We start from the raw sequence: 14350 nt of genomic DNA, 5'->3' as shown, positions 1-14350 counted from the left end.
ATGGGTGAGCGAGCGCAGCGCGAGCTAGGCGCTTAGGCTCTTTTGGAGTCACTGCACATATTGTATTTTCTTTCATTACAGGTTGGATGAATCAGGCCTGAACGCCCCCAATTTTGATAAGTATATCCAAGAGGCGAAAACGATGGATCAGTTTTCTGCTCCACTGCTTGTTGCATATTGCATCCAGGGAGGGACTTTTTCGCTGTTGTTTGCCCTGATGAAAGCCGTGGACCCATAGGGGTCCTTCACTGGCTGAAACATGTAGGCAATGTTTGTAGGGTCATAGGGCCATTATATCCTTGAGATACCCTACCATTCCTGTTTTAATATCCCCCGTCACTCCATATTAAAGGGATACCTGGAGTACCGGGAGGATTTTTAATCTTTAACCCCACTGGCCTTTTCTCTAAAGCGCTCCCTGGAATGTGGTCGAGCCCACCCTGGTCTTTAGGAGCCAGGGTGAACCCGATGATGAAGCATGACACTACCAGAGTGTGTGAGGGTTACCATACTAAAAGGAATTGCTCCCATTTATATTAGCAACATCTGAAGAGACTTCCTGACTAGAGAACTGTGCCTAGCGGATATCTCTACTGGGCAGGATACTTCTTTGAATTGTTGAGATTTTCCAATAGGCCTCATACATGATAATTCACATGGGCAAGTAGAACAAAGCTAAGAATAGGGTGTTGTTTAAATCATGTCTCTATCATATAAGGATTGTGAATTATAGAGAAAAGCATAAAGGGTTTTTCAGCCTAACTGAAAGCGAAAAAGAAAAACTTACCTGAAGGTTACACTTCATTTGTACCTTGTCCCTATAAGCCACAAACATCAGAATTGGCACAACAAAGTGTACATGTCTTAGCTACATTCTGCAATTTAAATTAAGTCACTACCTTATACACAGAATTATATCGCACCACATACTGTGGAGTATATCCTATTCATTATATAACGTGCAAGAAAATGAGACACAGGTATAGATATTGCAGTTACAGTTAGCAATCCAAAACTAAGAACCACCATATATCTTGAGTGTTCGAATGTGCTTAATAACTGTCCCAATGGAAAGTTAATGCTAATGATGTACTGTGTTAATGTTGGTCCTTAATAAAAGCAATTTAAAAAAATGTGGATAAAAACGGAATATGAGTGTTTTTTGAGTGATTCTAAATACACTTTGGCATGACTACCTATCAACTGTGTGGATTGATAGGTAAGGGGGTTAAAAAAGGAATTTGTATAAAGAGGCTTAAACAGCAGTAGATATGCACACGGCTGATACTGAAAAGTGCATATTTTTATATTTGCGCATTGATTTATCTTCTGTGGGTGTTCATATTACTGAAATCTGGCAGGCATTTAAGCATGACTGCTTATTTATAGGTTAAATAAATTATGAAATTTACCAGTTTCAGCTATATTTTTTTCACAAAGCTTTTTTATTAAAAAATAAATAAGGATAAATACAGATAAAGTTGACAAAAAAACAATATGGATAAATAGACGAAAATGTCAAATAAATAAATGCCATTAAAACCGGGAGCCCTAATTAAGATTAATATGAAAAAGAAAATTCATTATTTACAAAGCATATTTTATACATTTTTACAATAAGGACTCCTGTCCAATAATCAAGGTGTGGAGAGTTCTATGGATAAGGGTCTTATTTAGCATTTGGCGGAAAAAACACTATATCAAAACACGTTTGCCTAACCATCATCTGTATCCTAAGTCCCATTGGCCATAAGAACCTTGCTATAAATGGGATGGAACATCCATAACATTTGTGATGGAGTGAGCATTCCTGCAAACTCTGAAAAAGGCCCAAATCTTTTGTGAGAATTTGTTAAAGTCATCCAGGGTGGCACCTGTCCTCTATGGGCTCTGGTTGACAGAGAGTAATCATACTTAAATTCACATTTGTTAACCTCTTCTGTGCCCATGACGAGATAGTCTCGTCATGGAGCACGGTCGCGCTGTGCCCATGACGAGACTATCTCGTCATGAACCCCACCCACTAATTAAACACCCGGCACAGGAGGGGGAAAGGGTGTGGCACAGAAGGGGTTAATAATTGTCATCAATGCCACAAACAAAATAACATATCTACACGTGTCACCAGTGAGAACTGTCTCTAGCACTGGCATAAAATTGAATTTCTGTTGTGAAGTGTGTAGCAATCTACCAGGAGTTTCGATTGTAGGGTGGCATAAACATGGACTAATTGTTGCACTCATGCCGTATAGATCCTTATTATTTGTAAAAAATAATAAGTGGTTCATCTCATTCTTATGGAGTTCTTAGTCCTTGATCCACAGAAATTATATGGCCATGAAAATCACACACCACCTCTTCTTTATGAAAAATGCGATTTGTTATGACCGTCATTGTACCTTCTTCATCAATGACAGAGACTCCACTCTACCGTTGGCAATTCACACATGACGGAATGTGCTTATCAACCCTTGGTGATGTGGCTTCTGCCATTGGCTTCCAGCTGTGAATGACATCTTGTACTTCTGAGATACCAAAGGGGATGATGGACGGAGCATTTGAGCAAATCAAACACTCACCACCAGTCAACTGATCTGGGTTTAATCCATCATCATTCTTTAGCTCACTCCATCACCCCAGTTCAGATATGGCCATATGCAAATCAGTCTGACCCTGTGCCTCATGGGAACAGTCCAGCCCGAACTGCCAAGCCATGTCTTCCCTGGACCGGAAACAAGTATTCTGGGACCGGTTTCGGGTTCACAACCCTCATCAGCCAGGCTATCTTGAATCCAGTGGCAAAGTGAGCAAGGGACCCACATCTGGGCATACCCTGCCAACTTAGGGCGAACAAAGCGATACCAAAGGGGATGATGGACGGAGCGTTAGAGCAAATCAAAGTTGGCAGAGTATGCCCAGACGTGGGTCCCTTGCTCACTGTGCCACTGGATTCAAGATAGCCTGGCTGATGAGGGTTATGAACCTGAATCCGGTCCCAGGATGCTTGTTTCCGGTCCAGGGAAGACATGGCTTGGCAGGTCAGGCTGGACTGTTCCCATGAGGCACCGGGTCAGACTGATTTGCATATGGCCGTGTCTGAACTGGGGTGGTGGAGTGAGCTAAAGAATGATGAAGGATTAAACCCAGATCAGTTGACTGGGGGTGAGTGTTTGATTTGCTCTAACGCTTCGTCCATCATCCCCTTTGGTATCGCGTTATTCGCCCTAAGTTGGCAGGGTATGCCCAGACGTGGGTCCCTTGCTCACTTTGCCACTGGATTCAAGATAGCCTGGCTGATGAGGGTTATGACCCTGAAACCGGTCCCAGGATGCTTGTTTCCAGTCTAGGCAAGGCATTGCTTGGCAGTTTGGGCTGGACTGTTCCCATAAGGGACAGGGTAAGACTGATTTGCATATGGCCATGTCTGAACTGGGGTGGTGAAGTGAGCTAAAGAATGATCATGGATTAAACCCAGATCAGTTGACTGGGGGTGAGTGTTTGATTTGCTCTAACGCTCCGTCCATCATCCCCTTTGGTATCATCTTGTACTTCTGGGGCATTCTTCATCTATGTCATTTTTGAGAAAAAGTTCAGCACCAGCTTTTCTGTCGGTTGCCTTCGTGGAAAATGTGTTGCGATTTAAACACACAAAACAAATTGAATAATGTTTTCTAAAATGTATATACATTTCAGCAAATCTGAATGTTCACTTACTCACTGTTTCCTCCATTCTCATAATTTGCTGCCTAATACGCCACTTATCATACACCTGCCGTTCATGAATTCCACCGAGTGCTGTTCGGTCTTTTTTATTTGGTGGATTCACATTCAGTGTTACTGGGAATTTGTTTTCAATGTGCATAAACATATCATGCCCATTTTCTGCAGATCCTTTGGAAATAGACTTCTCACTCTGATGTACCCTTTAAATATAAAACAAAATATTGAAATGTTCGCACTAACAGATCACAGTAGTGCTGTATGATAAAATGGGAATGATTTTTATACCGATTCTTCCCACGTTTGGCTATTTTAGATTTGCAAAATGCAGGAAACCCTTTACATGTTAGTAGTTGAAATCTGAAACAACATCATACAGAATATATGTGTAAATTAAAGAATAGAAAAAAGTCAAACATGATCTACAAAATGTTCATAAATGTTTGAGATAGAGAATCATATATGAAAAATAAAAGAGAACATTTTACATTGCATACCTTTGCTGTTGCTCATTAGGGAGGGTTGCAAAATGCACAAGTAGACTTTTGTTTCAAGTCTCTGTAAATGAACAACAATATTAATGGCTAGTGATTGTTAGAAATAAAGGTCTAAATATAACAATTATTTGTCATTAAAGCATAATGATTATGGGTGTTGCAACTAGGTTTTCTAGAAGTCAGAGAGAGCAAAAACAATGATTGTTTTCTCACCGTGTTATTTCCTGGGTAAGCATGTTCAGTAGTTTTGCTGCAGCACCGATATTGTCCATTCCATTCTCATCATTTGGTAATGCGTTTCAGCAGTTGGTGTGGAATGTGCCATATAATGAGCAACAATGCTCTTTTCCACATCAGAGCAGTCGCTTTTTGTTGCTGTCTCATATATATATCTCGCTTGCTTCCTTGTGATCGAAGGGACATTGCATCTGTAAGAATTATTTACATGTGATATCTGTTTGGCATACTATGAATATTTATTTAAAAGTTTTATATGGCTCATGAGCTGATACCATTCTCAATAGAAGTAATACTAAAGTCATCTATTTGGATGCCAAATGAACCCCTATCCATATTAAACTTGTAGACAAACAGCCATTAGGAATAAGTGAACTCAAAAGTGTGCAGCCATCGCTGCAATAATACCTTACATGAAATCAGTGGAGATCATTAGACGGATTATATATTGCTCCCTAGTGGATGATATAAAATATAGATCATTTGTTGAAGCAGTCTTCCTTTTCCTTAACATCTCAGGCCTGATTATGGTGAAATATTGCTCAAACCACTGCAGGTAAAGAGGGAAACTAATATGAATTCCCATTGAAAATGCATTTGAGGCTGAAGTATTCACAATCTGTAATATTTTAAAGGTCAATACAAACTGATCTGTCTGTACACTAAATGAATGGCACTTAAATGTATTTATTTATTTATAAAGTTTTATAAAGCGCGGACATGACCAAAATGTTGGTTTCAGAGCGCCGTACAACCTAATAAATAGCATTAAATATACAAGGAGCAAAATATAGAAAATACAGGATGAAAAGATAATACAAAGAGACATAGGGAAAACATCAGCAAAGAGATCAAATTGGCATGGATAGTCGCCTCGGATAAGAAGGACATTATTCAGTAGTCTCATTTTTACTTCGTTTTTGAAAAGAACGAATGAAGGGATGGTCCTGATCTCTGGGGGAAGAGAGTTTCAAATTCTTGGGGCAATTCCAGAGAAAGATCTCTTATAGGTTTTCTTTTTGTGAAATTTTGGGGATTTCAGCAGTAGGGAGTATGTACTACTAGAAGCTCTATTCCTTCCTGATAGCACCAGTTTCTGAGCCACGTAGTGAGGAGTGTTGTGGTGGATGGCTTTGTATGTCATACATGCTATTTTTATGTGGATCCTAGATTCATAAGGTAGCCAGTTCAGAGAGTGGAGGGCTGGGGGGATGTGATAATTTTTCTTTACGCCTGTGATGAGCCGTGCAGCAGCATGGAGGTTAGCCCTCAACGGTGCTAGCTTTATTTTCGGTAGGCCAACAAGGATAGCATTTCCATAGTCAAGTTTGGAGATCACAAGAGCCTGAAATAAGCAGTTTTAAAGCAAACAAGTATAGGGATGTGAAGATTGTATCTAACGTAGTAGTGCTGGGTATGTGACTATCTTTTTATAAACAGTTTCCTCTTCACTGAATACCTGTTCTTAACAAAATTATGCAATCTGCTGAGCTGCAGTCTTCTGTTCTTTGACTGCAACAATTGCATAGTAGATTCCCTCCTCATCGTGGTATGATCTTCGTTCTTCCCATTCTTTAACCTGCAAAATTGAGAGATATTTATAATATTTACATAGTTTTTGTAATTCTTTTTAAGTCCTTCTTTTAAGAGATGGAAAAATTAAACATTGAGCATGGGCATGCAGAGGAAGAAGGTAGGCTCTGATGCTGCATTGATGGATCTTAATCATTGTTTTTATTCTGTTTACATACCCAAAAATTCTTCACAACCCCAGGTCTCTGTACATGTTTTAGGAGCAGTAGTGCCTCTAAAGAGTATAATAACAGCAATTTATCCGGTAAAGAGAATTCCTGCTTGTTGGAGAGTTTTTCTATGACTTGAAGGAAGTCTTCCTTTGCTTTAACCAAGATATGTAAGCAGTTTCCAGGGGTAATTTTCTCTGCGGTAAACTCCTTGAACCTAAGAAATATGTTAAGTGTCAGAGAGGAATTTGTTGAATCTGCATTTAAAGGAAATGTTTATTTTCCTTTGATAGCTATTGTACTTAATACATCATAAACTGTTACCTTCTGTGTGTCACTTCTTTAGAAATGCCTCTACTTTATTTTTTCTGCATATCCTTCATTACGCAGAGAAAATTTTGATCGGCTGTGTATAGGTCATTTTCACGCTCTCTCAAATCTGTATCAACAATAAGATAATGGCCGAAACACTTTAGATTTTTCACATAGTTCACAACTGTCTGCTGGGCCAAGCCTGTTGATTTTAGGAGATTGAAAAACTCGCTTGTACGAGGGATGTCTTTAATAAAATTCATCGTTGGTGCTTCAGGATTGTAGAAAAATAAGAATCATGCTACATTTTCCAGCTTCAATTAAAACAAATACAGATAACACTTTTTATATGATTTGCTCAAAAACTATGATTAGCAGTAGTAGCAGTAAGAACAGCTATAGTAGTAAGAGCCTTTTTGCATTACCTCTTGCTTGAAGTTGCAGACGGAGAGATCCTCTTTCAAAATAGTTGAGGAAACCAACTATAAGTTTACAATCCAAAGAATGCTTCCTGTAAAGTCCAATTTCATTAACCTTCTTGCGTATGGATGTCTGCCATGATTTTCCCCTTGGACTGTTGAATTGAATGGTGAAATGTTTTAGAAAACAAAGGGGGTGATTAGTATAGAGGGTGGATCGCCACCGCCAGTATGGCGGTGGCGATCTGCCCGTCAAGAGTCACCGCCCACATCACTTTTCCCCCCGCCACATAACAATGTTGGGGGGACCCCAGCAGACAGGAAGACCGTCTGCCGGTTTTCAGCCGGTAGGCAATCCGCCCGATTGCCTACCGGGCGGAAAAGCACAGCAATATGGTGGCGGTACCTTGCAGGTACCACCATCCACATTACAATAATGGCGGAGAAGTGCCTTTCCATGGCGGAGACTTTGCCATGGCAAGCCATGCGTTTTTTTCTTCGGGGGCCCGTTGTGGGCCCCCAGGCCATTCTGGCTGTGGGGGGTGTAAGTTGTGCATGCAAATGCGCGACATGCATATATTGCATTGTGGCGGGTGCTGCTTCCACCACCGCCCGCCACAATGCAATGCATGCAGGATGCCACCCCCACCGTGGCATCCTAATTGCCGGTGCTGGACTGCCTCACCACTGGCGGCCGGTCCCAGCACAGCTAGGGTGGCGAGCGGATGTAAGTCTGCCCGCCATCCTTATCTGCCCCTTACTGTTTAAAAATAAATAGTTGACCGAGAAGCATGTGATGCAAACAGCTTGTGGTTATTTAAACTAACGGTTGATATAATTTACATTCTTTATCATCTCCTCTTCTTCGTCTTATTTCTCTTCTCTCTGAAGTTCAGTATCCATTTCTTCTTCTGATGTCACAGGAAGTTTGAAAAGGAAGGGTTATATTTGAACCTTAAAAATGGAGTTGACAAATACAAGAGGTAATACATCATAGGTTTCCTTACAAGGTTGCAACAATACGCATGGATAGGATAGAGACTCCCAAGAATTAAAATCATCAGTTAGTGAAATTGAGGAAATATAACAATTGATAATGATTAAAGAGTTAATAATTAGAACAAACTAACAATAATAACCCAAAAATTGTTTACTTACACAACAACTGGATGAACAGGATTTACAATAATGATACAACCATTTGTTTCCAACATTTTGATAAGTTTTCAGGACCTCTCTAATGATAAGAAGCTTGAGATTCTCATAATTGTAGATCCCTTCCTTCGCAAGATGGTCAATCATGGATGATCTAGCTTCTTTGACTGTTGTTCTAATCTGTTGACGAGGGCTTCCCTTCATGCAGACTCTGGACAATTGAAGTGGCAACTGCACACTGTTTTTGAAACATTTCATGCAAACGAGAGGAATACGATTGACTTTGCTAGGAAGAAAAAAGAAAGTTGCACATTTAGAAAAGCAACTTTTTTGACAAAATGACAGTCAATATATTTGCTATTAAAAGTTAAACACTATGTATAAACACAGAAATATTGAAGGAGATATAAAATGATTATTAAAACCCATATGTCTGTAAAACATGTAATTGTTAACAGGCAGGTTGAACTTTGGATGTGATCTGGCTCTCTGATGGCTATGTTAATGTAAGCATCAAGTGTGAACTTATCCTAATCCTTCAGCTCAGGGTGTTAAGTACTTAACATGACAGGCAGTTGGACCCTGGCTAAAGGAAAGGTAGGCCCATTTAGGTCAAGCAGCTACCTGCAAACACACTCCTTATACATGTAAAGCAGATATAATGCAATAAATAGCTAAAAGTTGTATCAAGTCCAGAAAATATGTCATAGGCATGGAAGCTGACCACCTTAGTTATATGCCAAATGTATGAAAATTGGTGGACTGGCCCAGTGAAGCCATACAAACTATAAGTTCAAGTATTAATTTGTCCCACTTAAAAATCAGCTCCTCCCACTAGCAGCCAGCTACCATCTCAGGCTAGGCAAATGGGAGGTATTTCATACCTCCCTAGAGTCAACTCCTCTCACTAGCTGCCAGCTCCCAGTTCTGTTTGTACCTGGGAGCAATGTCACGCCTTTCCAGTGTCAACTCCTTCCACCAGCTGCTAGCTCCCACCTCTGGTTGGGCACCTGGGAGCAAAGTCACACCTCCCCAGTGTCAACTCCTGCCACTAGCTGCCAGCGTCCAGCTCTGGTTGTGCACCTTGTAGCAATGTCACACCTTTCCAGTTTCAACTTCTCCCACCAGCTGCCAACCCCCAGCTCAGGTTGTCCATCTGAGAGCAATGCCACACCTTATTAGGGTCAGCTCCTCCCACTAGCTGGCAGCTCCCAGTTTAGGTTGTGCCTGGGAGCAATGTCACACCTTATTAGGGTCAGCTCCTCCCACCAGCTGCCAGCTCCCAGCTGAGGCTGGGCAGATGGGAGGTAGTTCACACCTCTCCAGTATCAGCTCCTCTCGCCAGCTGCCAGCTCTGGTTGTGCCTGAGAGCAATGTCACACCTTATTGGGGTCAGCTCCTCCCTCTAGCTGCAAGCTCTCAGCTCAGGTTGGGCAGATGGGAGGTAGTTCACACATCCCCAGTATCAACTCCTCTCACCAGCTGCCAGCTCCCAGCTCCCAGCCTTGGCTGTGCCTGGGAGCAATGCCATACCTCCCCAGCATCAACCCCTCCCACCAGCTGCCAGCTCAGGTTATGCAAATGGAGGACATTTCATACCTGCCTGAAGGAAAGGCACACACCTTCAGTGCCAGAGCAGAGAAGTGCTAAAGACATCCATTGCAGTTTGAAAACAGCAAGTTAAAAAAAATAACTAGTGAGGGTGTGCAATAAGTAAATTAACAAAACTTAGAATTTCACAGTCCTAATGTTAAAAGATGCAAACATTTTCTTGATTTCTTTCAGCTGGTTCCCTATAATCTACTAGCATGAAAATTGTGCATGTAAAGCAGATATAATGCAATAAATAGCTAAAAGTTGTATCAAGTCCAGAAAATATGTCATAGGCATGGAAGCTGACCACCTTAGTTATATGCCAAATGTATGAAAATTGGTGGACTGGCCCAGTGAAGCCATACAAACTATAAGTTCAAGTATTAATTTGTCCCACTTAAAAATCAGCTCCTCCCACTAGCAGCCAGCTACCATCTCAGGCTCCCTAGAATCAACTCCTCTCACTAGCTGCCAGCTCCCAGTTCTGTTTGTACCTGGGAGCAATGTCACGCCTTTCCAGTGTCAACTCCTTCCACCAGCTGCTAGCTCCCAGCTCAGGTTGGGCACCTGGGAGCAAAGTCACACCTCCCCAGTGTCAACTCCTGCCACTAGCTGCCAGCGTCCAGCTCTGGTTGTGCACCTTGTAGCAATGCCACACCTTTCCAGTTTCAACTTCTCCCACCAGCTGCCAACCCCCAGCTCAGGTTGTCCATCTGAGAGCAATGCACACCTTATTAGGGTCAGCTCCTCCCACTAGCTGGCAGCACCCAGTTTAGGCTGTGCCTGGGAGCAATGTCACACCTTATTAGGGTCAGCTCCCCCCACCAGCTGCCAGCTCCCAGCTGAGGCTGGGCAGATGGGAGGTAGTTCACACCTCTCCAGTATCAGCTCCTCTTGCCAGCTGCCAGCTCTGGTTGTGCCTGAGAGCAATGTGACACCTTATTGGGGTCAGCTCCTCTCACTAGCTGCAAGCTCTCAGCTCAGGTTGGGCAGATGGAAGGTAGTTCACACATCCCCAGTATCAACTCCTCTCACCAGCTGCCAGCTCCCAGCCTTGGCTGTGCCTGGGAGCACTGCCATACCTCCCCAGCATCAACCCCTCCCACCAGCTGCCAGCTCAGGTTATGCAAATGGAGGACATTTCACACCTGCCTGAAGGAAAGGCACACACCTTCAGTGCCAGAGCAGAGAAGTGCTAAAGACATCCATTGCAGTTTGAAAACAGCATGTTAAAAAAAATAACTAGTGAGGGTGTGCAATAAGTAAATTAACAAAACATAGAATTTCACAGTCCTAATGTTAAAAGATGCAAACATTTTCTTGATTTCTTTCAGCTGGTTCCCTATAATCTACTAGCATGAAAATTCAAACACTAGAGTGGACTGCTCTCCTTCACATTCTGAACATTAAATGATGTTTTTAGCATATGTGGTTCTTGAGATATAAATGTATTTGTATGGTGTACTTTGCTGCCAAAATGAAAATATATAAACATTTCCCCGATTCTTTCAGCATGTTCACTACATGCTACCGGCATGAAAAAATATAGACACAAGAGCAAACTGAGCTCTTCTACATTCTGTAAGTTAAATTACATTTGTAGCATATGTGGTTGTTGAGATATAAATGTATTTGCATGTTCCATAAGTGGTACCGGCATGGCAATTTACACACTAGAGCGAACCAATCTCTTCCACGTTCTGTAAGTTAAATTACGTTTCTAGCATATGTGGTTCTTGAAATATAAATTAATTTGCAAGGTGAACTTTGAAGACCTTGCTGCCAAAACAAAAATATATAAACATAATAATTCATCTAAATAATTTAAAAACTATATAGGTGCAATTTCAGTGTCCTGAAGGCTAAATAAGTGCATTTGCACTGTTCTGTGTACCTCCAAAATGAATTTCTAACACTTTGGTAGTCTCCCTGAAGCAAAAAATGACTAAGTCCAAATACGTCGGTGCATCAATGTGTTAAAAATTGGATAAAAAAGATAAAAAACAAAGTGCTACAGTTGCCTAATAGCATGCTAAACACATAATGAATGACAACGAATTAATAGTTTTACAAATTACTTTGAAAATGCTATTTTATATTTCAGGGGGACAAGGTCACGGAAGTCATAGAACTCAGAGCGTGTAAATGTTCAGCTTGCCCCCCTTATGGAGGTCAAAAGTTTTAATACTTCAAAATCATTTAAAAACTATATAGGTGTAATTGCAGTGCCTTAATGCTATATAAGTGAATTTGCACTGTTCTGTATACCTCCACAATGAATTTCAGGGGTATCTATGACCCATTTCTACCCCGCAGGTGCCTGTTTGGGTCCTATGAGTGACTTTGATAGGTTTGGGGTAAAGAGGGACGGAGTCACTTCTGCCACACAGCCCATCGAGCTCAAAATCGGGTAAGATATCAGCTTTTTCCCTTGGATGGAATCTGAAAAGAAACTTCATATGGTCCAAAGGGTATATACACCTACTGAAAGCATCAGATCTGAGCTTTCTAACAAGTGTATTTTGGTCTTGTACACTCCGTGTGTATGATATCCTGTCTGAGCTATTTAGAAATTAGCAAAACTCGCTAGAGGTGTTCACTATTAGCGAGTTTTTCTAATTTTCAGAATCAACCCTCATGACTGTTAGTGGATCCCTCTGAACACAAGGACCCACAAGCATATCTCAGGTGACATATCAAGAGCATCTATGGCCCATTTTTAGCCTCCAGGTACATATTTGACCCTCATTTATGATATTTTGAGGTGTTGGGGCTCAAACTTATTTTTTTCATTCTAAGCCATAGAGCACAGATTAAGGTCACATTTGTCATCCTGGGCCCCATAGTATACATCAGATGACATAGCAGGAGTGCCTGGAGCCCATTTCTAGCCTCTAGGTGCATGTTTGACTCTTATTTGTGACATTTAGAACTGTTTGGGGTCAAACTAATTTTTTTCTATTCAAGGCTATAGAGCTCAAATTCAGATCACATTTCAAGTTCTGGAGCCAAGGACCACATACTATACCTAAGATGGCATAGCAGGAGTGTCTAGGACCCATTTCTAGCCTCCAGGTACATGTGTGATTCAAATTTGTGGCATTTTGAGATGTTAGGGGTCAAATTATATTTTTCTGTCCCAGGCCATAGAGCTCAGAGTCAGGTTGCATTTCTAGGTCCTGACCCCAGAGGGGTGTCTAGTACCTATTTCAAGTCTCCAGGTGCCTATTTGGATTCTATATAGGAGCATTTAAAGTATCCTGACCTACTTAGCTCTGAAACTCACTGTAGGAGTATGCCTTATAAAAACAAATGAACAAAGTTCCCCCAAACATTGAAACAATCAAAGTGCACAAAACACTTAAAGAAATGGGTGTAAGTTGATATAAATGCATTTAACAATGTCTCAATAACATGCTGAACACCATGCATGGCTTTTACATTTAAATCAGTTTCCAGGTTCAAGGGGGCATAGTCACTTTTTGTGTCCGAGGTCATGGAACACTGATTGGGGTAAAAATTCAACCTTCCCTCTTCATATGGAAGTCACATTTTTTGTTTTGTTTTATACATCCCAAAACTATATAGGAGCAATGACAGTGTCCTGATTAGCTGTAAAATGAATGTTCAACACTTTAGGAGTAGCCCTCATAAAGAAAATGAAAGAAGTTCTCCCCAAAAATCAACCTATGAAAGTGCACAAACCACAAAAAAATGGGTGTAAATTTATAAAAATGCATTTTACATTGTCTCAATAACATGTGGAACACCAGGTTTGGCTTTTACATTGAACAATCAAGTTCCAAGTTCAAGGGGGCAAAGTCACTTTTTCTGTCCAATGTCATGGAACTCTGAAGTCAAAATTTCTGATAACATTTATTTATCTAAAAACTATATGAGTGCAATTATAGTGTCTTGAATACATCCCACATGAACGTTCAACACTTTAGGAGTATCTCTGATCGAAATAATCATCAAATTCCCAAAGCTGCACCAGTGTTTCAAAGTGCTCCAAAACGCTCAAAAATGGTCAAAAATGAAAAAAAAGATTTCTGAGGTTTGATAAAGTGCTACAAATAATGTATACGCCCAATTCGTTTTAAATACCTTTATTAAAAAGTTTCTCTTTTATGCACCATTGGTGCAACAATATAAGTCTGAGAAGCTGCACCAGTGGAGCAATGTCTACACTGGTGCAGCTGAAGCTGCACTCGTGGAGCTCGAGTGAAGCTTCTTGACTTCACCAGTGACAGGGGCGCTCTTACAGGCAGCCTTGGCTTTTCAGCTAAGGATGAAGGGTGAAAAACCAACATGAGTGATAAGGGAAGATAGTTTGTTTTGAGTACTTTTAATAAAATCATGAAATTCCCAAAGACCTTGGCTGTATAATGGGCTAAAGATACCTCTCCCGAACGGAGAATTCTTTAACAATATGCTGAAAAAAAGATAGGAACTTGGACATGGCATGTTAAACAGCGAGATACCTTTAGATACATGTCCAAGGCTACAATCTGTAAAATAGAGTAACAAAAATTGATAGACATTCATGGGAGATACATGATGCTGCAAAATTTAAGCTAGGGAAAGGAAGGCTATCATATTGTACATTACAGAGAGGGTCCAATTTACAAGTATTTTTTATCCATAAAAGAACTGCTATGGACTAAAATAGTTA

General features: G+C 40.9%; 1 pseudogene; it reads right to left on the bottom strand.

The window, feature by feature from the left end:
• Positions 1-5928: 5928 nt before the first annotated feature.
• The window catches only part of LOC146830641 (uncharacterized), a 31131-nt pseudogene continuing 22709 nt past the window's right edge, over positions 5929-14350 (bottom strand).

This window comes from Triturus cristatus, chromosome 5_1 (genome assembly GCF_964204655.1).
Source record: "Triturus cristatus chromosome 5_1, aTriCri1.1, whole genome shotgun sequence".
Taxonomy (NCBI): Eukaryota; Metazoa; Chordata; class Amphibia; order Caudata; family Salamandridae; genus Triturus; species Triturus cristatus.
Note: the sequence above shows the minus strand (reverse complement) of the source record. Positions and strands in the feature narration are given on the sequence as shown.